At 38.9% G+C, this 23,735-nt stretch overlaps 2 pseudogenes; both read right to left on the bottom strand.

Annotated features, from left to right (window-relative positions):
• LOC114083707 (transcription factor JunD-like) overlaps positions 1–23,735 on the bottom strand; it is a 303,997-nt pseudogene that overhangs the window by 238,677 nt on the left and 41,585 nt on the right.
• Positions 6,937–23,735, bottom strand: part of LOC139706401 (transcription factor JunD-like) — a 46,744-nt pseudogene continuing 29,945 nt past the window's right edge.

The raw sequence follows: 23,735 nt of genomic DNA, 5'->3' as shown, positions 1-23,735 counted from the left end.
ACCATGTACATCCTAAGAATGTAATTCTAAATATATAAGGTGTCTTAACTATACAAATATTGATTATATAAAAATGAATTCTATGGGCCAGGATTGTGGCTCAGTGGTAGGGCACTTGCCTAGGCATGTGTGATGCACTGGGTTTAATTCTCAGTACTGAATTTGTTGAGAGCCAATCAGCTAGATGTTGCTGGGGCCGCTGTGAGCCAATCATCAAAAAAAATAAAATAAATGGTCCATTAACAACTTAAATAATTTTTAAAAAACGGATTTTATAATAAAAACAACCAATAAATAAAAATTAATAAAATGAAACATTTCCTAGGTTCCCTTAAACATTTTGATAGCACTGAAATCAACTTCAAATGAATGGAAAGAAAAAGGTCTTTTAACAGTAAGTTAGTCTCTCCCATTATTCTGTGAAATGATGACATAACTATTGGGACAGACTTTTCCCGCTTATGACCTCCAGAACTGTGAGAAATATTTTTCTATTATTTATGAATCTCATAATTTTCACTAGTAGAAATTAAAATTAACAAGTTTCAATATTTAGACGCTAATTACCTAACGTATAACAATACCTCGAAACCAGATTTTGAAGATGAGACTCCATGGCTTTAAGCTGGCAGGTAGGGGTCTGCGTGCGGGGTGGGGCGGCCTCCGCAGCAGAGAAGAGTCCTACCTACCTCCTTATGGCGGGCCATTCCATCCAGCGCTGCAGCAGACCCCAGGAGATCCTCAACCATGTCTTGTTTCTTTCAGCAGTCTTTTGGAAGTCGAAGAATCATCTCTGGGAACCAAACCAGAGTGAAACTTCCGTGGGCTCTCCGGCGCGGGGCTCTCCGGCGCGGGGCTCTCCGAGACTCTCCGGCGCGGGGCTCTCCGAGACTCTCCGGCGGGGGACTCTCCGAGACTCTCCGGCGGGGGACTCTCTGGCGCGGGGCTCTCCGGCGCGGGACTCTTGGAGACTCTCCGGCGAAATCCAGGACACCAACCTCGACGACCTCTGCTGCTTCTCCAAGTCTGAACAACCTCCAAGGGGTTTATATAGCCCTTGGTCCAATGCTATTGGTCCAAACTTATGCTAATTAGGACTTGAAAAAAGTACCAATGCTATTGGTCCAAACTTATGCTAATTAGGACTTGAAAAAAGTACCAATGCTATTGGTCCAAACTTATGCTAATTGGGTTGGACACATACTAACGCCATTGGTCAGTCTCTTTTTAATATTCATAGTAGATTCATTCATAGAAGCAGCCCCAAATTCCCACGCTGACAATGAATGAATGGGCTGGGAAGCAGCTCAATGGCAAAACTGCAAAGTGCTTGCCTCCCATTCCCAAAGCCTTGGGTTCCATCCCTGTTCCAAAAAGAAAAAGTAAAAACAAATTACAGATATATAAATGCCAGCAAAAAGGAAATAAACAAATTTTATCAATACATCTTATTCAAAATCTTATTCAAAAACATACCTGCTCTGCGTTCTGCAGATCTCTGTCAAGTGTCGCCTTACCCTTTACCTCTTCAAAACAATTTTTCCCAAAAGTTGAGAGTCATGGACCATGTCTTAGTCATCTCTCTTCTGCACCTATGCCAGAGGTGATATGGATGTGTGGGGTGGAATCGGGCTGAGGATCAAGGTCTCATTTGAAGCCAGCTTTTGAAGCATTGCTGGTGATATCACAAAATAGCTACTTGTTAAAATCCAGATGCATGCATGAACAAATGATATAGAACCAAAAAATAGCATGATTAAAGGTCAAGAAGAAGCAAATAGGGCTGGAGTTGTGACTCAGTGATAGAGCTCTTGTCTCGCACATGTGAGGCAGTGGCTTTGATCCTCAGTACTACCTATGAACAAATGAATAAAATAAAGGTCCAGAGACACCTGCCCCAGCTCAGGCCCTTCCCAGATGCACTGGAGCTGGGGCCCAGAGTAGCCCGGTTTCTTCCCACCACCAGCAGGATGCTCAGGCCCAGACCAGGACCACTTCACTCACCTGCAGACGCCTGCCAGAGCTCATATACGGTCCAGATCTGCCCCCACCAACCTGCGCAGGAGGCCACACACAGGGTAAGACTGCATCATTCCCTCAACTGGGAGACCTGCACCGAGCTCAGGTCCAGCCCAGAACCACTGGCTGACCCTCCCCAGAGCTGGGATTCTGGCCAGGACTGCCTCTGTCCACCGGCAGACCAAGTCAGGAGCTCAGATCCAGTCCAGAGCCACTGCAAGGACCTGTGCAGGAGATGGGGCCCAGGGTAGGCCGAGTCCATCCACTCATCGTGAGACTGGCGCCAGAGCTCAGGTTCTGCCCAGGCCTGCCTCCTCCATCCAGTAGCTCCCTCCAGACCTCAGGTTTGGACCAGGACAGACTGCCACCAACAGACACTCAATGGTGGCCAATCCTGGCCCATTTCAGCCTCGAGGACCTGAGTGGTAGCTGAAGCCCAGAGTAGGTCCCAGGCCTTCCCACCACCAGCAGACCCCTGCTGTAACTCAGGTTACAAAAATTTACAAAATTTCAAACCTCACAATATCAAGAGCTGGCAAAGATGTGGAACAAGAAGAACTCTCGTACACTGCTGTTGGGATCACAAAATTGGAGAGCCACTGTGGAAGACAGTTTGGTAGCTTCTTAAAATTACAATATGCACTTAATATTGTTCATTAATTGTATTTCTCAGTGTTATTTCAATGGAATTAAAAACTAAGTCTACACAAAACCCACATACAAATGTCCACAGCTTCTTCATTCATGATTGCCCAAAACAGGAAGCAGCTAAGAGACTTTAGTAGCTATTTACCTGTTATTAATGTAAACACTGTGATACATCCATACACTGGAGGGTCATTCAAAACTTAAAAAAAATGAAATTTACTATCAAACATAAAAATAATGTAGGCATCATTTATATTTGCCAGAAAGAATATATTGTCTGAAATGCCATATTTGTGACATTATGTAAAAGTCAAAACATTAAAAATGTTAAACATTGTCAAGAAATCAGGGAGAGTAGAAGATGCTAAAGAGGTGAAGAACAGGGACTTCTGGTGTGGTGAATATACTCTGTAAGACACCATCATGAAGAAAATTGACATTATTCTTTGTCAATGCTTTAAAAACTGTAAAATTAGTGTTTTAATAACTAATTAAACTATTCATTGCCATTAATAATTACTTAATACCAAAACTATTGGCAAAATATTTTGATTTTTTGCTTATATCAAATATTTCTCAGTCATATACAAAGAAAAAAGTAGTGAAAACTCTAAATAAGAGAAGGCGTATCGTATCAAGGTACTATGTGCTTCATTTTCCTGTAAATCTAAAACTTTTCTTAAAATAAAGTCTGTTCATTAAAACAATCAGAGAAGGTTTGCTGATTTTCCTTGCCTCAAACACGCACAGCCCTAGGACTGGTCCTCAACAATAAAACTTGTACTAAGAATAAATAATTTCCAACAACCTTATTTTTCTTTCTTTTTTTTCTATTTTTACAATTTTCATTATCTTTTTAGAGAACAGTGAACATAAGTCCTTAGTGAATAAACTAGTACCTTACATTCAAAAGATGCTTTTACATCAATAAAAAATGGTTATTTATCACTCTGCTACATAGGTGGTAATTCTTTGAATACTAAGGAAAAGATGTTCTAAACTTATTTTACTACACTCATATTCATGTGAAAATTATCTGAGAATTTTTAAGTCTACCTCACTTCCAATATGCTACCTATAAAATGAGAGTACTATCTTTTTCTTACTCAACAAATCTCTGATTGAAATAAATAAAGATAGTCCAAGTAAAGAGGTGTGCTGATACACATTAAAGGCCAGATAAATTGTGGGTGATATTACTGAGAAACACAGTCCAATTGATCTGATAAATAGTAGGCATTTGGTAATACTGAGAGCTCCATATTCTTTCTTCATTTTTTAATAAATTAACCCTTTTCAGGTAGATCTTGCATTTCTGAGCTTTGGTAGTTACTAACACTAACCTACCCCAAACAAATAACAGGGACTTTGAGTCATTTCTGTCCAGATCAAGTTCCATTACGCTCACAACAATATTTAGTAGAGTTGGACATAATCAGGGCCAGTCAGGACCTTCGCTTACATTCTCAGCTAAGGTTAACAGAAAAGAGGTTCTCATTTTGGTTCCTAGAATGGGAAAAAGAAAATCCTGCATGATTGGCAACCACAGTTCTTTTTTTTCACAGTTCTTAAACTACCTGCCCATGGCTAAGCTGGACTGTACAGTGGCTGAAGAAATTATCTTCAAGCACAGATTAGTTCATAATCACAATGTATATCTGCTATATATTCAACATGATGAGTGGGAGAGAATGAGAAGATGGACTATAATGGAAAGGGAGTAATTGGAAGGAAAACTGGCTCCCTCAGGAAGAAGTTGTTTAACCTGTCTTCATTCCCAAATGAAAAAAAAAATTAAAAGTCAAATGTCTTTTTTCCTTTCTCTCTTCTCTATTTTCTTCCTTCCTCATTTTATTGGTTATTTCCTTCTTATCTCTCACTTTCCACTCATTCGTCGATTTCTTTCTAAGAGAAGATGTCTCAGTTCACTCTTCATATTTACTTCTCACAAACTAGTCTTTTGGAAAATAAAGCTCTATGGGAGGCATATCCATTTATATTAGGTGTCATTACTCTGAATTGGTTTTAGTTGAAAAACCTGAAAAATATATTTTAAAAGTATACACACTCACATAAAACATTAGTTTTTTTGTTTGTTTGTTTGATTAATTTATTTTCTTATACAACAAGCCATACATGTCCAGGGTCTAATGAGAGGTCTTACATTGTTTTGCGAGGAACACAACCAAAACCAAACAACCAAAAAAAAAAAAAAAAAAAAAAAAAGACAACACCAATAAATACCAAATTATTTTCTATTACGTTACTGACTTTTCTGTAATAAGAGCAGTTTATAATAATTTAGAGAAAGGTATTTTATCTTTTTCTGAGAAGTATTCAAACTTTCAAAGGAATTTTCACTGATTTTTCACCCAAATATCAAAGGATGATTTTGTTCATTGAAAACTTTCAAGAAAAAAAATGCTCTTCAAAGACAATTTAAATTCTTTCAAAGAATGACAACAGACTTTGGGTGTTTGGGTAAAGTAAACATTTTCTACAGAAATTTTTGTAATTTTAAAAGAAAAAGGTAACCGGATCATCAGAGTACAGCTTTGCCCCAAATATCTGAATCCACACATTGATGTCAGGATGGTCAAATCTTGGAAAAAAATGAATTTTTTTTTTGAAGAAGACTATAAGCCCTTGGTATATATTTCTTTGTACCCATGAATCTTTCAGGAACTGTGAGACTATTCTGTAAGCAGAACCAGAGTTAATGAATATTGCAACATTATTCAAAGTGTAGCCATTTATCTGAGAAAACTTTTTGTTATTACTGAGTTTATTCATGGAAAATAGTCATTTTTTCTTCTCGGTTATAGATGTGTTAAAGACAGTTGAACAAGTTGAACTTGATAGTTCCTTCAACCACAGCCTGGTTTATTGGTTTCCCTTGAAATGAAGCATTTTATTGAATTTGTTACAAATATGTGTGTAAACTATTACCTTCTAGTCTGTACTCAGAAACAAGAAAACTGATGATCTATTTGCTTAACTTTGTTGCTTTCTACAAAACATCTCTAGGCTTCACATTTGGGTTTTCAGCAAAATTCAACATGATGTTCATGATAGAGCTCCTCTTATTTCCCTATTTCTTAACACTGCAATAGTATCTTATATCCTCCTACTCTACAAACACCTAAATGTCTTAGTGTAGTAATTATCTCAATACACACACATGAAAAATATTGATTCAACTTTTCATGGAACTTAGATTTTAATTCAGAAATGTTTTATAATCTTCATCCTGCTCTCATGCGGTCTTTGTCACTTCCCTTGACTGATATCCTTGTGTTTTGTTTATTTCAAAGTTTTTATATTTATTTCAGGAGAATTATGTGAAGTATGAATAACATTAAATTCAATTAGAAATAAATTTTATAATATTGGAGAATTAGAGTGTTAAAATATTTTATCTCATTATTTCATATTTCCATGTAGAGACTCTGATAGAAATTATAGCTAAAAGTGTTGTATGGATCAAAAATTTAAGATGTGGGCTAAAAAGATTGAGTAAAGTACCCAAGTTGATGTGATGACTGTGTTATTTAATGCAGTTTACCCAAGTGATAACAAAACATTGGATACACACACACACACACACATACACATTTTCACATACATGTTTAAAGAAAGGAGTCTTGGAGATGTCAGTCTTCTGGGGAAAACAAAAAATGTTCAAAAAATATTGTTATTTGAGGACTAACATTTGCTAAAGCAGGCTAATGTTAGAGTAGGCATTTCTCCTCTAAAGTATAAAGTCTTGAGTATATTACATTAATTCTCACAAGCCAGGGATTATCACAAGCCTAACAACTAAGAAAAACCCAGGATCAGAGGAATTCTCAGCCCAGTTCTACAAGAAGTTGAAAAAAGAATGAACACCAATTCTTCTAAAATTATTTTATGAAATAGAAAATAGAAAAGACCTTCTAACCTCATTCTATGAAACTGATATCAACCTGATGCAAAAACCAGACAAAGACACATCAAGGAAAGAACATTTCAGACCAGTATTCCTGATGAACAGAGATGTCACAATTCTCAATAAAATTATGGCAAACAGCATACAAAATCATATTAAAAAGATAGTACAACATGATCAGTGGGCTTTGTCCCAGAGATGCAGGGTTGGTTCAATACATGGAAATCAATAAACATATTTTTAATTAAATAGATGTAAAGACAAGAATCAAAAAATTATCTCAATAAATGCAGAAAAAAAAAAAAACATTTGACTAAATACATAGTCAAAACACTAGAAAACTATGTATAATAGAAATATGTCTTAATACTATAAAAGCTATCTATGGTAAACACATGGACAATATTCTCCTCCTCCTCCTCCTCCTCCTCCTCCTCCTCCTCCTCCTCCTCCTCCTCCTTCTTCTTTTTGGAGTAAGGAGACTTTACTGAAAACCGAAAACAGGGAACAAAGGTTTACAAACAGGAATGTGGACTCCTAGCAAAACAAAAACAAAGAACAAAAAGGGCAGGGAGGAGGGGTGTTGGAAGGACAAAAGTGGGTAGTGAGAACAGGGAAAAGGCTTAATATTTTTTTTTCTTTTTCCCATTTCTTAAAAAAAAAAAAATCAAGGAAACACACAGGGACACACAACCATTTGTTCACGAATAGAAACATAAATGGGGCAGAATCTAACACTCTGTTCTTCTCTTTTCCAAAAGCAAAACAGAAAAAGAAAAGGCAGGCTGGAGGCTGTGCCCCATAGAGACCCCTTCTGCAGTGGTGTGTAGGAAGGGGCAACCTGCGGCTTTGTGCAACACCTGGCAGCAGCGCAGGGAAAAGAGGCAGGGGGCATGGAGGTCATGGACTCCACCCCCCTAAAGGAGCAGGGGGTCCAGCTTGTCAAGCCCAGGGCACCCATGGGGATCCCTGGGGACCGGGCCCTCTCCGAGTCCTGGGCACCCTCGGGGAGGTGGTCGCCAGGGTTGCACCCTCCCAAGTCCAGGGCGCTCACGCCATCTCCCTCCCCTTGTGAGCCCGCCCCTCAAGGAGGGGGGCCGCGCATGCACCCAGTGCTTGGGCTCTGTACAAAGGCACCTGGTGCTGGGGCAGCAGCTGGCAGTCACTGTTGATATGGCTGAAGACGTTCTGCTTGAGCTGCGCCACCTGCTCAGTCAGCAGGCTCCCGGTGGACTCCAGGTCGTGTTCTGGCTCTTGACCTCTTCACTTTCTCCTCCAGGGAGAGATGCTCCAGTTTGCCCTTGGGGCACTTGGAGGCTGCAATGCGGTTGAGCAGCCCATTGCGCTCAGCCTGGATGTGTTACTATGTGTCCATGTCGATGAGCGATATCCGCAGGCTCTCGCTGAAGCTTGGCAAGTCGGGCACCTTCTGTGGCTCATCCTTGAGCACAGCTAGGCATGGCAGCCCCAGTGCGCGGGCGGGGGCAGTGACGGGGAGAAGGGAATGGGATTGGAGGTGAAGGGGACATTTGCAGCACCCCTGGCCCCACCCCTGTAGCTGCTCAGGTTCCTGAAGACCGATGTCAGCTCGGGAGTGAGGGTGTGGCGCCTGATGCCTGACAGAGGGTCCTCTTGCAGAGGCTGCAGCAGCAGCAGCAGCAGTGGGGCTGCACACTCGCCAAGCTGGTGCTGCTTTTCCAAATCCTCCAGGGCCTTGACAAAGTCCTCGGTGAACTCCTGCTTCTCGTTGGCCAACACCTTGGGGTAGAGGAACTGTGTGCTCCTCGGTGTAGTGGTAACCAGCCCATTGGTCTGGATGATGAGGCACTGGAGCTCAGGAGAGGGGAGCTTCAGCAGCCTCAGGTAGGGCTGGAGAGCAGGCTGTCAGGGGGCACCTGTTGTGTGTGCAGTTTGCAGATGGGGGGCCAGAGTTGGCTCTGCTGGCACCTGTTCCGTCAGGCTCAGCTTCAGGGCATCATTCTTCACCACGCTGCCTGCCGCCCATGTTGGCGCCTCAGGGACAAATGGGCCTGGGACACAAAGTTGCTGCCACTGCCACTAATGCTATTGCCCAGGCTTCTCAGTGCCTCATCACCATAGAAAAGTGTTTCCACCCTCTGCTGCACCGAAGGCTGGCTCCGCTGGGGGAGGCTGGCCAGGGCCTTTGTCCTGGGGTCTCCCACCCCCTCCCCTGCCCAGTCAGTCCTGGGCCCACCCTGCCAGTGGGCTCTGTGCCTGGCCCTTCTGTGGGGGCTCCTCACAAACATTATTATTAAGGGAGAAAAAATTAAAGCATTACCTCTAAAATTGAAAAAAAAAAGCAAAAAGATGCCTTTTTTGCCATTTTATTCAACATCATCCTTGAAGCTCTATCCAAAACAATTAGAAGAAAGAATTAAAGATAATGAATAGAAAAATAGGAAATCAAACTATCACTATTTGCTAATGACATGCTTCTATATTTAGAAAATCCAAAAAATTTCACCTGAAAACTTTCTTGACTAATAAATTTAGTAAAATAGTATAACATGAAATAAACACTCAGAAACCAAATGAATTTTTATAATGAAGTGTTCAAGTCTGTAAACAAGTCTGGATGGCACCTGGCATTTTGCCAGAGAAATTCTAGAGTCTGTAAACAAGTCTGGATGGCGCCTGGCAAAATGCCACAGGAAGTGGTTTGTGAAGTAACAAAAGCAAGCCATTAAGTGTGGAGATTCCTTATTGGTTGACTGCTGTATCTAGTTTATGCTAATAAGATAAGCTGTGTGGAATGTATAAATACCGCTCCTGTCCTACAGTAAACAGCTCCCAGTCACCACCCCCCCACCCCCCCCGCTAGTTTGCTGCAGCCGGACTGCAGCAATGAAGCAATGAATCCAATGTAAAAACAAATTAGGAAAACCACCCCATTAACAATGGCCTCAAAAAGAAAAAGAAAGAATAAAATAAAATACTTGGGAATCAAACTAAAAAAAAGGTAAAATACCTCTACAATGAATACCACAGAACACTAAAGATAGAAATTGAAGATCTGAGAAAATGTAAAGATGTTACATACTCTTGTATAGGCAGAATGATCATAGTCAAAATGGTGATACTAACAAAATAGTTATAGAGATTCAATGCAATTCCTTTTAATCTCCCAATGACATTCTTCATAAAACTATAAAAAGCAATCATGAAATTCATTTGAAAAAATAGGAGAGCCACAATAGCCAAAGCAATTCTCAACAAAATGAGTGAATCAGTAGGCATCACGATACTAGACCTTAAACTATACTACAGAGACATAGTAAAAAAAGAAGAAAAAAAGTGCCAAAAGTCATATAGACCAATCCATACTAGACAAAGGTGAAAAAAACATAAATTGGAGAAAAGAAAGCCTCTTCAACAGTTGGTGCTGGGAAAACTGGAAATCCATATGTAGAAAGATGAAATTAAACTTCTATATCTCACTGTGCTCAAAAATCAACTCAAAGTAGATAAAAGATTTAGACATGAGAATGGAGACCCTAACAAAAAAAATTGTCCACATCCTTATCCTGTTAGCTTAGGACCTGACTTCTTGAACAAGACTCCTAAAACACAAACAGTAAAATTAGGAATCAAAAAATGGGATGGATTCAAACTAAGAAGCTTATTCTCTGCAAAGGAATCAATCTATAACATGAAGAGAGAGCCTACAGAATGGGAGAATAAATCCTTAGCACAAACACATCAAATAGAGCAGAAATCTCCAAGATATATAAAGAACTCAACAAACTTATTGCCAAAAAAAAGAGACATAACCCATCAACAAATGGATGAAGGAACTGAAAAGACACCTCACAAAAGAAGAAATACAATTGATCAACAAACACATAAAAAAGACCATCATCTTTAGCAATTAGAAAAATGCAAATCAAAGCTATTTCAATATTTTATTTCACTGCAGTCACAATGGCAATTATCAAGAATACAAGCAATAATATTGTTCATGAGAATGTGGGAGGCAAAGGTACACTCATACATTGCTTGTGCCATATCAATGTACAATAGGTCAATTCACAATAGCTAAGCTACGGAACCAACCTAGGTATCCTTCAACATATGAATGAATAAATAAAATGTTATATATAATATAAATAATATAACATTTATATATAATATAAATATAATATATATAAATTATATATATATATATATACATACACACACACACACACATACAGCCACACACAGATATATATATCTGTGTGTGGCTGTATGTTTGTGTGTGTGTGTGTGTGTGTGTGTGTGTGTGTGTGTATGGAATATTACTCAACCCTAGAGATAATAAAATTATGCCACTTGCTGGCATATGTAACTTGAGAATACCATGCTAAGCTAAATAAACCAATAGCAAAATTTCAAAGGCTTAATATTTTATCTGATGTGCAGATGCTAATTCACAATGGAAGGCACTAGGGAAGAATAAATACACTTTGATTTATAGAGAGGTTAGTAAGGGAGGGAAAGAGGTATGCGGTTTTGAAGGATCATGAAATGGATCAGATATTATTACCCTGCATGCTTATACAATTACATGACTGGTGTAATTCTGCATCATGTACAAAAGAAAAAATGTGAAGTTATACTCCATTTATGTATGCTGTGTCAATGCATTATACTGTTATGTATAGCTAATTTTAACAAATTCCAAAAAGATAGAATCAAATAAATTACAAAATACAAGAATTAAAACACTGTTTTACTGAAATAGAAAGCAACATATAGACCAATGCACAGAAAAGAGAACAAGGATAAGCCCAGACATTCACTGCACAATCATCTTTGAGAATGGGGCCAATAATACAGAATGAATAAAGGATAGTTAGTCTCTTTAACAGAAGGTGCTGAGGACACTCAATATCTGCACAGGGAAGAAAGAAAACAAAAATTTATCTTACATCATATCAAACATCAACTCAAAGAGGAGAAAATGTAACACTGAGAGGTGAACCTGTATAATTCCTGGAAGAGAGTACTGGGGTCCCATTTACCAATCTCTTCCCATCCTACTAAGGTGACAAATATGATCACTACACAGTGTTATATGTATTAAAATATCATGCTATACAACACAAGCAGATGAAGTTGCTATTTTTTAATCTAAAATAAAAAAAAAGAAAGAAGAGCATAAGTTTGTGAGCAAAACATACAAAGAAAACACAGAAGAAACACTTTACAAGATTGCTCTAGGTAATGGTCCTTTGGCTATGACAATAAAACGACAGGGAAGAGAAGTATAATTCCATTAAACCAAAAGCTTCTGCACAGCACAGTAAAGCATGAACAGCAAAGAGATTCAACTGTTGGAATGAGAGAAATGACTGACACATCACCTGAGAAGAGTATAAAATCTGAAACACAAAATATCCCTATGAAAAACCATTAAGTGAGCTGGGTACAGTGGGACATACCTTGAATATCAGTGATTTGAGAAGCTGACATGGGAGGAACACAAGTTAAAAACCAGCCTCATCACGTTAGCCAGTCCCTAAGCAACTGAGTGAGACCCTGACTCTAAATTAAAATAAATAAATAAATAAATAAAACTCTGGGGAAGTGACTCAGTAATTAAGTGCTGTGGGTTCAATCTCTAGTTGCAATATATAAATATAAACAGAGAGTAGCATGCTGTTTGCAAAGAAATGTGGTTAGGGTAAAATGTGGTGCTGCTCTTCGATGGATATAAAATTTTAATTGCATAAGATAAACAACTTCTAGATATTTGCAGCATAATTCTGTAGTTACACTTTACAATAGTATAATGCTCACTTACATGTTTTCAGAGTACATATATCCTGCTTAGTGTTCTTACTATTGTGCAAGGGAGGAAGGGAGGATACAAGGGACTGAGGGAGGGAAAGATGATGAAGAGCGTGTCGAAGCCAGAAGGCAGGGAAAGGAGGACTAGCCCCATGATGCTCTTCCTACACAGTCAGGATTCCTGCTCAAAGTGGACCTGTTCTTGATTGAATATTCGCTGTTGCTATCATAATTTTTATTGATTTTATCTTACTACTTATTTTTCAAAAGTAAATTCCAAGAAGGCAATGGACCACAGGTATAAACACAGCACATAAATGTAACCTGCAGGTATAGTGCTTTTGGACACCTCATAAACATTGAATTTTCATTCCCATTATCACAAATTCCAGTGGGCCACGGAAATATGGGAGCTAAGAGAGAGTTGGGTACAAAGTGAACATGTCCTATCCACAAGTATAAAAAAAAAAGGGATCATGATGAAACCCAGGTAGGACACACATTAATGTCGAACCAGAATTAGATTCAAATATAGAAAGAAGACAGCTTTGTCACTCAAGGTATTTCACTGTGTTAACCCAACTTTCCAGCTGAGGATGTGAAGGGATAGGGAAAGCAGGGTAATCCACAGTCACTTTTCTCCCAGCTCTTTCAAACTCATTAACAAACCAGCTGGAGAAATTGTTCACAGTTATCAAGGTGTAATAAATGCAATTGCACTGGTTCTGTGTAACATATTCACTGCTTTGGTATTAATGAACACAACATGGATGTGTAAGCTCTCCAATGTGACTTTCTCATAAGTTTGCATTTAGAATTGATATGGCATACAAAAAGATGAATGTTAAAAGTCTTGCTAATAATTTAAAATTCTGTAGTAAGAAGGACAATTAAAAGACAAATTGTACAATGACATGTGAAGAGATCACAGAAGAAAGAAATAGATTTCTGTGGCATGATGTCAATGGTAGAGGTCACCTGCTTTTAGACAGGGAGTCTAAGTTTTCATTTTGCATTGGTCCTGACAAATTACACAAGTTGCCCTAAAAATACCAGTAAAAAGGTGTATATTTCCCTGGAGAAAGTGGTGATTCTAGCATCATGAAAGATAATTTTTTTTTAAAAAATGAGCCTTAACATATGAAGGAGGAAGAGAATGAAGAGTAGGAGGAGAGTCTCTCAAGGTTTCCCACATGTGAATTCCTGATAAATGACATAAGAACTAAAGTAAAAATCCTGAAAGAGTGAAAGCTGGAAAATATGAGCAATAAAATAAAAAAAAAAACTTTAATATTAAATTATAAGTGAAAGCAACAAATAAATGTATATTTACTGAGAAATATTGACTACATTGATAAAAATGATGGGAAAAAAATCTTTCATATACAAGAGTTCAAAACAATACAGGAGAATAGCATCCCATCCTGCATGTGGAGCTTAGTATCTTTGTCATTTTATGGGTGGGCAGATTCAGTGACTTGATTGCAACAAATAGTGAAAGAATAAGGAAAATATTACAGTCCCAAAGGATGAACTTGGCACAAACTACCTTGACAGTGGATGGACTGTAGCACTTCAAATATTTCAGTGACCATCAGATAACCTCATCATACTGTGACAACAAGGCACTTCAAAACCATACGATTTCTTCCAAAATTATTTAATCCGTTATCTTTATAGGTGACTAACAATGACCATTTTCACAAGCAGGAAACAAACCATAAGGATACTCTCTCCCTCAGTGTTGAGTGCCTACCTTTCAGTGATCAAATAGAATAATTAGTTTTAATTAACAAATATTTACTGCACATGTTAATGGAGTTGAGCATAATATTTCCAAATGCATGGTACACAGTGATCATATCTAATTATCTATCTTCTACTTTCATTGATTGCCCTGCCCCAGCACCCTTCCTACTCTCCAGAAATTACTATTGGGCTTCCATATTACTTCTAAAAAATCAACTCTAAGGTGTAGGTGATAAACATGGTAATAGAAAAAAGATTTCTGCAGTCACAAACAAACATTTGCAGGAATGAACTCTCCCCACATCTCTGAGAACATAAATGTAAAGACCTGGTTGAGTCTCCCTTTATCTCGTTGTAAACAACCAGAAAAATGACCTCCAGCTATTGCCTTCACTATGCTGACCTTATTTTTTCCATAAATCTTCAATTTGGCTTCAATTCCCACCACCTGAGGACAGAGGTTCCACTGAGATTATCAGAAACCCCTATGGCACCAAAACTCAAAGTCCCTCCTTTGTCACCCTGTGGCTCACTTTTTAGTGTTTTTTAGAACAAGAGGTTCTGCCTTTCTTTTTAAAATCACCTCTTCCAGAAATTCATGTCATTACATTTTCCTGGTTTTCTATCTCCTTAACTGAATGCCCACACTCTGTCTTCTTCATATTATTTCCTTCTCCGTGGCTAAATATAGGTGTGTTCCCAGCTCAGAGAAATGCTTCCTGTACTTATATAACTTCACCCAAACCTGAGTCATGCTCAGTCTCATTGCAGTATTTTTCACATTCCCCTGCCTTCCAAATATTCATTTTCTTCCTAGTCCTCTCCTCTCACCTTATGTGGATATCAAGGAGAAATCACAAACATCAACACAAAAGCCTTCTTCAAGACTAACACACTTTTTTCCTGCCTCATGTGGTTTTTCTGCTCCATACAGGAATGCTTTTGTCAAAAAGCTCTGAATATTCACTTAGGCCTACAGATGCCCAATGAACAACTACAAGTGAGATAACACTTGGCATCTCTGAGATATATTTATTCTATTTAATGGCTTTTAATAATCACAGCATAGAAAATAGAAAGAAATACCTGCAATATTAGTAAGGACTCCTGAAACATTCCAGGCACAACAGGTGTAGAAAGAGGCCATGACTGAATTGAAATCCTTATCCCACTTCTGAATAAATTTTGAAAAAAATATATGTGTGTGTGTGTGTGTGTGTGTGTGTGTGTGTGTGTATATATATATATATATATATATATATATATATATATATATATATATATATTCTCACACACACATATACACTGGGTAGTTAGTGTAATACTCCCTTTCATAGCTGGATGATTAATTTCATACATACAATTAATGAAGATTTGTACATAAAAAATAAAAAGGTGCTTGTAAAGCAAGTACTGAAGAGTTTTCTAAAGTATTTCTTAACCAAGCCAGCCAATAAGTAGGCAGATACTCTGGTGGAAGATAGAAAAAATGTCAAAAGTACAGTTCTGATACCATCTAGTGTCTAATTAGGACTTAGCACTTCTAACAATGGGAAAGTACCCACATTAAGCAGAGCAGTAAGTACAAGTAGGGATGAGACAGGAATTCTTGAAACCTAAAAGAGGGGTGAGGAGATGCAACTGGAGAAGCAAGCAAGGAAGGGATCTTTAAGGAGACCTTTATCTCACAGCTAGGAAAGGATTGGGGCAGCTAAATGATATGGAGAAGGGTGTGTTTTAGAATAATTGAGAAGGTAAAACATTGCCATGGATGGTAACATTAGATCAGATGCCTAAAGGGGGTCAGTACTTCATGTCTCTTTAGTGCCTGAATTCTTGGGTCAGTCCAGGGGAATGGTAGCCCCCATGAAAATAAGAGCAGAGATTCCTTGCTGTTTTGTTCATGTCTGTGTCCTCTCTGCCTAGGACAGAGCCTGGTACTATAGTTTTTTTTTTTGTTTGTTTGTTTGTTTGTTTTTAATGCAAGGAGTTATGTTTCCATATATAAAATTAATGAAGGCTATGGTTTTGCCTAGAGGTAGAGTGTTCTTCTATTATGCATGAGGCATTGGGTTCAAGCCTCACCATAACATAAAAATAAAATAAATGTATTGGGTCTACCTACAACTAAAAAATGAATGTTTTAAAAAAATACTAAATGATAATACTGTCAAAATAGATCCCCTGCCCCATCCATTGCAAATTGCCTTTTAGAGAATCATGAAGCTGGAACTTGGCCTTACACCAGCCTGAGAGTCAGATGTCACTTTGTGTCCCACTTTACAGACTTAGGGAGTGTCCCAAAGTAGCACCTGGAAAGAGCCAAGGCCTCTTCCCTCATCAATGCTTTTTTTATTGCCCAGGTGCTATGAAACCCCTGCCTGTGAGTGAGTAAGTGAAGGGGACTGTGCGATCCAGAAACAGACTCCAGCAAGTGATGGCTGCATCACAGGCTTACCCTCTCTGGACTTCAGGGTCTCAATATGTAAACAGCAGGCACCAAGAGAAGTCTCTGTGAACACACAGGAAAAAAAATTATTGTTCCCCAAAAACAAAGTGTCTCAGGTGATATCCCAAGGACCCCTTCAAGAAACCCCATGGTACCCAACCAACCTGTAAATATAGAAAGTGCACAGCATCCAATGAGTGGGAGGAAGAAAGAAAGGCTGTGCCATGGCATCTTCAGCCTCCCTCCATTGCCTCAGTGGGTAAGAGGGGAAACTGAGGCCCCCAATGGAGCAGACATTGAGGTCACATTACTATCTCAGAGGCCAAAGACCCTGCTTCCCCTCTGGGTCCACAGTGAATCCTGACAGAATTACCGGATGGATGCCTCTCCTGACTCCATTTGCCTCCTGTGGATGCACCCACCATGCCCTCTGCTCCTGCATTACTGTGCCTCCTGGTTCCTAGGCTGTGCTCACCTAAGGGGTCCTGGGTGGGGTGCTGCCTCCCACGTGCTTCCCCTGTCTTCTCCCCGCTCACTGTTCTTAGGAGTTGGGCTCCATTCACTCAGCCTGACTCTGCCTCACCAGCTCTGCCCACAAGGTCCTCTCCACTTTTTTCATAGGCGCCACCCAGCATCTGGCCTCTTACCTGCATTGTTCTGAGAGCCATGCCCACTCCACCAATTTGATCCTCTGCATTCTGTCCACATGACTCATCCTCCGATGACATATTTAACACTCTGGGATTGCAGGTTTTTCCCTCTAGCCCTGGAACCTTTGAAGTCTGGCTTGGCCCAATTCCACCACCATCCACTAGCATACAAAATGGCTCTGCTCTTCTTCATTAGCCATGGTTTTCCACCAAGTTCACTCCTACACCAGCCTCACTGTCACCTGGCCTCTCCACTGCTCCTTGAAAACTCCATCTGAAATTAATGAAAGAGATCTTGCTGAGATATCCATGGTTGTGACACCACTGAGTCTAAGGGACAATTACCTTTGGGCTCTGGTCACATTTGAACCCCACATCTTCAATGGTTCACCTTGAACCACTCTGATAACCACAGAGTATCTCCATTTACAGAATTCCAACTGATGATAATACTTTTTTGCATAAATGTGAGCATGTTTTCAGCACTGTCTTTGTATTATGGATGCAGAAGAGGCACTGTACAGCAACTAGCAATGTCCCTGTCCTATTTGTGAAATAGCCCAGCCAGATTTAAAAAGCATGTTTTCAAAGACATGGCCTTCTGCTTTTTTTTTAAGCTCTGTGGCCTTCAGCACCTTCTCTCCCCCTTTCAGCCCAGGATGGGCACAGCTATTTGGCAAACAAGAGTCATTTGTGATCTCTTCTCCAGCCAGCCTGGGGCATCTCAGAATGAGAAAGCATAGGTATCTGGTCATGGCCATCTTTCTCAAGGTTCAGTCTCAGAAGAGAAAGCTTCTTTATAATGACTTCTGTATAACTATGGTTTATTCTGACAACCTGACCCAATGCTGTAGAGACAGGGAAGCAGTTGGGGACTTGGGCTTCAAGCTGCAGAAACTGAACTAGGTGATTTATTTTTTTAAAAAAAAATGACACTGGGGAGGTCAAGGAATCTGATAGCAAAGATTTTTTTTTTTTTTTTTTAAGAGAGAGTGGGAGAGGGAGAGAGAGAGAGAGAGAGAGAGAGAGAGAGAAAATTTTTTTTTAATATTTACTTTTTAGTTCTCGGCGGACACAACATCTTTGTTTGTATGTGGTGCTGAGGATTGAACCCGGGCCGCACGCATGCCAGGCGAGCACGCTACCGCTTGAGCCACATCCCCAGCCCTGATAGCAAAGTTTAATAAAACCAGGAGCTGGGTTTTGCCAGGTGATTTCAGTGACCAAAACCCATTTATAGTTCTCACTGAACCCCATTGCTATATGAGCACACTGAAAGCCTTCCTGCTGTTGCTTTGTTGCTGCAAAACAACAAAGAGAAGGGGTCCAGTAGGCTGGGTATAGGTATTGGCTGGGAGTACAAATTCTCCACATTCAACTAGGTATTAAAGGATAAATTGAAGTATGCTAAAGAGCAAAGGAAAGGACATTCTAGGTAAGAACACCATTTGTGATCTCACAAAGAAATTTGTGTCCTCTCAGAATCACACAACCACACTATGCCAGGTGCTTTTCTCATCATGTCATTCAATATCTCCAAACCTTTCAAAAATAGTGCCATACTTTGGGAAACTTATTTCATTGTTCCACAAAAATGCTAAAGGATTCTATAAAGAATTCAAAATATACAGCAGAATACTGCAAAACTGGGCAAGGGGTGGAAATCTTGCCAAAACCCAGTGCCCCAAACACCAGAATTAACATTAGGCAGTATCATTTCCCAGGACTTTTTAGTCACATAGATTGGAGGGTGAATAAAAAAAACAAGGATGGGTAGAAAGAAAGAAAATAATTTGATTAAAATGAGGTTAAATGTGGGCTGGGTTTGTGGCTCAGTGGGAGACTGCTTGCCTAGTGCACACGAGGTGCTGGGTTATATCAACACCACATAAAAACAAAACAAAACAAAAATAATGGTTAAAATTATAAAAAGTTATTAAATATGAAAAAACAGCATTTTCACTTGAATTTATGGAAAGAAAAAAACAAAATCAGTAAAAGAGAAGTAGCTGCTAACATGACATATTTATTTTGTGATAAAAATGCTTGTTTGGTATAAGAATACCCCAATATTGTGATTAACAATGTGTCTCAAAAGCTAAAAAATACCATTAAAAAATCTGAGGATGAGGCTCAGTGGTTATGTTCCCCTAGTTTCAAACACTTGTACAAAAAAAAAAAAAAAAGAAAAAAATGTGGTTCCTTTTTCTTATGTTACATATTACAATTTTAGCATTCATTTTTACCTGTTGTGGAGGCTGTGAAACATCAGTCTCTCACACATACGTCTTTGCCCACATCTGACATTTTGCTCTCAGCCTATTGTTTTATGTCAAGGTCTATACTTTACCTGCCACCTCACTTTAATTGGAAATCTTTTAAAATCCTAGGTTTCTCTGGAGGCAGGGTTCATCTTCAGTCCTTGGACCCAGGCTTCTTCCTTCTGTGTTCATTTAGATTCAAGTCTTTTTTGGAGACGACCCACTTCAAAATTGGGAACAGTATGGCTTGCTTAAAATCACTTTCCCAATGTCCCATCAGTGCAGGAATTGAGATTGGAACCAGTGTTAGTCTGTTGTGGAACAGTTCTCAGGAGAGCCATGGGAGTCCTGGGATTTTGGACTTGAGTGTTGGCAACAAGAGGAAATATACTCACTCTCTGTGAACATTCTGGGACAGATGAGGGATCCTGGAGATGACTCAGGACTAACTCTGTCCCAAGGGCTCAGATTAGGTACTGTAGAGGTTTTGTGTTGTACTTCCACTCCATCCCCAGAGACCTGAAAAAGAATTGGTGACAAAGATGGCTGGTTCTTTTGACCTGCATTGTTCCTGAACCTGAGGACAATGAACAGAAAGTAGAACAAGGAGAAAAATCAATGCATCTGTCTTTCCACTGCTAGAAAAATGTACCCATCAAATACTGAAAAAGATTCCCTTTTACTTGAAAATCAAAAAGCCCAGTGGTTGGCAGTCTGGGCTGCTATGGCTATCCAGCTATGCCATCATGCCTCAGAACCCTTTCTGTTTTTCATTCTGCAGTCCATTCAATACAGCAATCAGGGGAAAGGGAAGAAGGAAAAAAAACAAAGGTCTAAGAGGCCCAGTGGCTTCCACTGATATCTCATTGGCCAGCACAGAATCATAGAGACCCCTACCTGCAAATAATATTGGGGAATACAGTTTGTTTTTCATTTTTAGTTTGAGTTTGGTTCTGTTTTTTGGTTGTGGGAACTGAATCTAGGATTTCTTAAGCACTGAACAACCATCCCCAACCCTTTTTATAGTTTATAGACAGTGTCTATCTAAGATTTTTAGGGCTTCACTACATTGCTGAAGCTGACATTAGACTTTTGAGCCTCCTGCCTCAGCCTCTATAGTCACTGGGATTATAGGCATGTGCCACCAGGCCTGCCTGGCTTTTTTTTTACATGCTGGAGTTGGATCCTGTAGGAGGCCATTCTTACATGTGATTTGAGTTACCTCCCTGGCTGGGTGAGAGGGGCTTAAACACAGCCTGTGTTAAAAAGCCTTCCCCACCCTTTCCCAGGTCCGAGGGCTTGTCCATGCAGAGGTATGCCTGGCCACTGACCTGAAGACCCAATTGCCAGCCCTGACCTTGAGATGCTGACCCCCTTATCCTTCATTGGCTGGTATTTTCCCTTGAATTTTTTTGTTGCCCAATAAAAGCTCACTCCCTGGCATGCTCTCCCTCTCTCGCTAGTCTCTTCTGTAAACCTCAACAACAGATTAGGTGGCTGGAAGCGGGAGCTAGGAGAAGCCATCTCAGAGCTGCATTAAAGGTATGAGAGTCTGTCTCTTTAATTTAAAACTCTCTAGCAATTTCTTATGCACTGAATCTTCTTTCATGAAGCTCACGCCGGTCGTGTGGCAGAGGAACCCAGAGCCAGGCACATGGGAAACACTCGTTTTACTACTGAACTGTACTTTCAGCCCTAAACCTGTCATTTTGAAGTATTAGAAACCCATTTTATAAAATATAACGTCCCAGTGGAATGAATTAGGGATACCTGCACCTGGACCTTAACAAACAGTTGTGCTCGGGTGGCTTAGTGTAGGCCCAGTGCATAGTCACACAGTGGCGTGAAAGGATGGGCATCAAGTGAGGAATGGGTCCTCATGGGCTGTTAAAGGAAAACTGCTGGATAGGTGGCCAGGCTGAGATATTGTTCTTTCACATGTGTCAGGGTGGGCATCCCAGGTGGAGAAGGGGTACAGGGTGAGTGCATTTGGGTGATTACCCACTGAGATACACCTACAGTTTTTTAAAATATTTTTTCTTTGTTGATAGATTTTTATTTTGTTTATTTATATGTGGTTCTGAGAATCAAACCCAGTGCCTCACACATGCCATGCAATTCAATTGTATTACCACTGAACCACAGGCCCACTCATCCCCAGCACTTTTTATTTATTTATTTTATTTGGCCCTTCTGAGATTGAACTCTTGGATACTCCACCACTGAGCAACATCACCAGCCTAATTTTGTATTTTATTTAGAGTCTCACTAATTTTCTTAGTTCATCACCATTGTTGAGGCTGACTATGAACTCATAATCCTTCTGCCTCAGCCTTCTGAGCCACTGGGATTACAGGTGGGTGCCACTGAGTCTGGGTCCTCTTTTCTTTCTTGTTTTTCTTTTTTTATTATTATTATTATTTTGATACAGGATTAAATTGTTTCTCAGGACCTCACCAAGTGAATGAGGCTGGCTTTGAACTCTCAATACTCCTGCCTCAGCCTCCACATTCACTGGAATGACAGGCCTGTGTTACTGAGCCAACTCTAATACAAATTTTAAAGTTATTTATTCCATGGAAATATAGATCTATTAAAATTCACAATACAAAAACTTACATATAATATATACACTTATTATAAATAAATTTATAAGAATTAGCATATGCCACTTTTATAAAAATAAATGTCACAAAACTTACTCTCATTGACCAAATGTGACCCATAAAATCTTGAAAACATATGTATATTTGATTTATATATTTTTATTCTTTTTCCAAATTTATTATTAGAGACAAGTTCAAAACACTGAATGAGTGAATGCAGAGAATTATGCCAATTTCCCAAATTATTTATTGAGGATAATATTTTATTTTTCCTAGTAATGACATTTATTTTCCCACAAATACTGCATGTGGCATTCATGTGTTGAAGCTGAAAAGTTGATTACACAGAAACTGAAAACAGAAATGCTAACCAGATTTATGATAAGAATGAGAAAGAGACTGATTTTGTGTAAAAAGTGTCAAAAAAAAGTTAAGACCAGAAAGTAAGTCTTAGATTTTAAAGCACAACAAGGTGATTATGTTCTATAATAACTTCTTAAACAAAACAAAATAGCAAGAAATTTGCAGGTTTTAAACAAAGAATAATTTTAATGAGATGAAAATTACCCTGATCTGATAATTACACACTATATACACATGTTGAGTTACAATACTGGGTCTCATATCCAAGTACAAATAGTAGATTCCAGTTAAAAATTAAAATAAACAGAAATCAACACTTTGATGTTTTAACCAAATATCTACATTACCTCAGATTTTAAAATGGTATCCTATGTTCATAAACGTTTCACTATTTTGGTTTCTCTTATTGTTATGTCTTTTATATCTAAAAGGTCTAAAGAGTCATGGAACAATTTAGCCTCATCCACATGGTTTTCTGATGACTGCTATTTTTTTTCAAACCTTGTTTACACTTTATTTTATTATTTTATTTTTTATGTGGTGTTGAGGATTGAACACAGTTTCTCACATGTGCTAGGCAAAAACTATACCACTGAGCCACAATTTTAGCCCTGATGACTGGTGTTTTTAAATATGTGGCTTGAAACAATTTAAAACACATACCTACTATTTCAGACACTTGACTTAAAACACAACATGCCTTTTATATAAAATATTCCATCAGATTAACATCAAATTTTCTGTATCAATTTTATGTATGGTTTCTTTACTGAAGAAACACATTCTGCTTCCTTCAAGCAGATGAATATTGGGATTTTATGGAAGTTTATCTTTTACGCTTGGGTCAAATTCTTGATCTTTAATTAAAAACCTTACAATGGAATGACTTTGAGTCTATCTAAACTGTGACTTGAATTACCACCTTTATTCCAGATGACTGAGGAGAAGACAATAATAAAATATTTCTACTGATATTCAATAGCTGGAATTTGGTCACTTAAGATATTTTTTCTGGTCATGATAATAACATATATGCAAGGTGGATAGCTACATTGGGGATTCAAAGACAGGCCTAAAATACTGCCAACGAGCTTTCTACACATATTGCTAGAATATTTTAACTTTATGAAAACAATTTGAAGCAAAAACATATGTAGCCATTATTAAAATAAAAGATTTAAATCTATTAAATCACATATATCAGGAACTGCATAATTAAAACAATGGCCAGAATTTCTACTGAGGACTTTTAATTTCAGAAACACATCC

Source organism: Marmota flaviventris, chromosome 1 (genome assembly GCF_047511675.1).
Source record: "Marmota flaviventris isolate mMarFla1 chromosome 1, mMarFla1.hap1, whole genome shotgun sequence".
NCBI classification, from domain to species: Eukaryota; Metazoa; Chordata; class Mammalia; order Rodentia; family Sciuridae; genus Marmota; species Marmota flaviventris.
The sequence above is the reverse complement of the archived record's forward strand: the minus strand, read 5'-3'. Positions and strand labels throughout refer to the sequence as shown.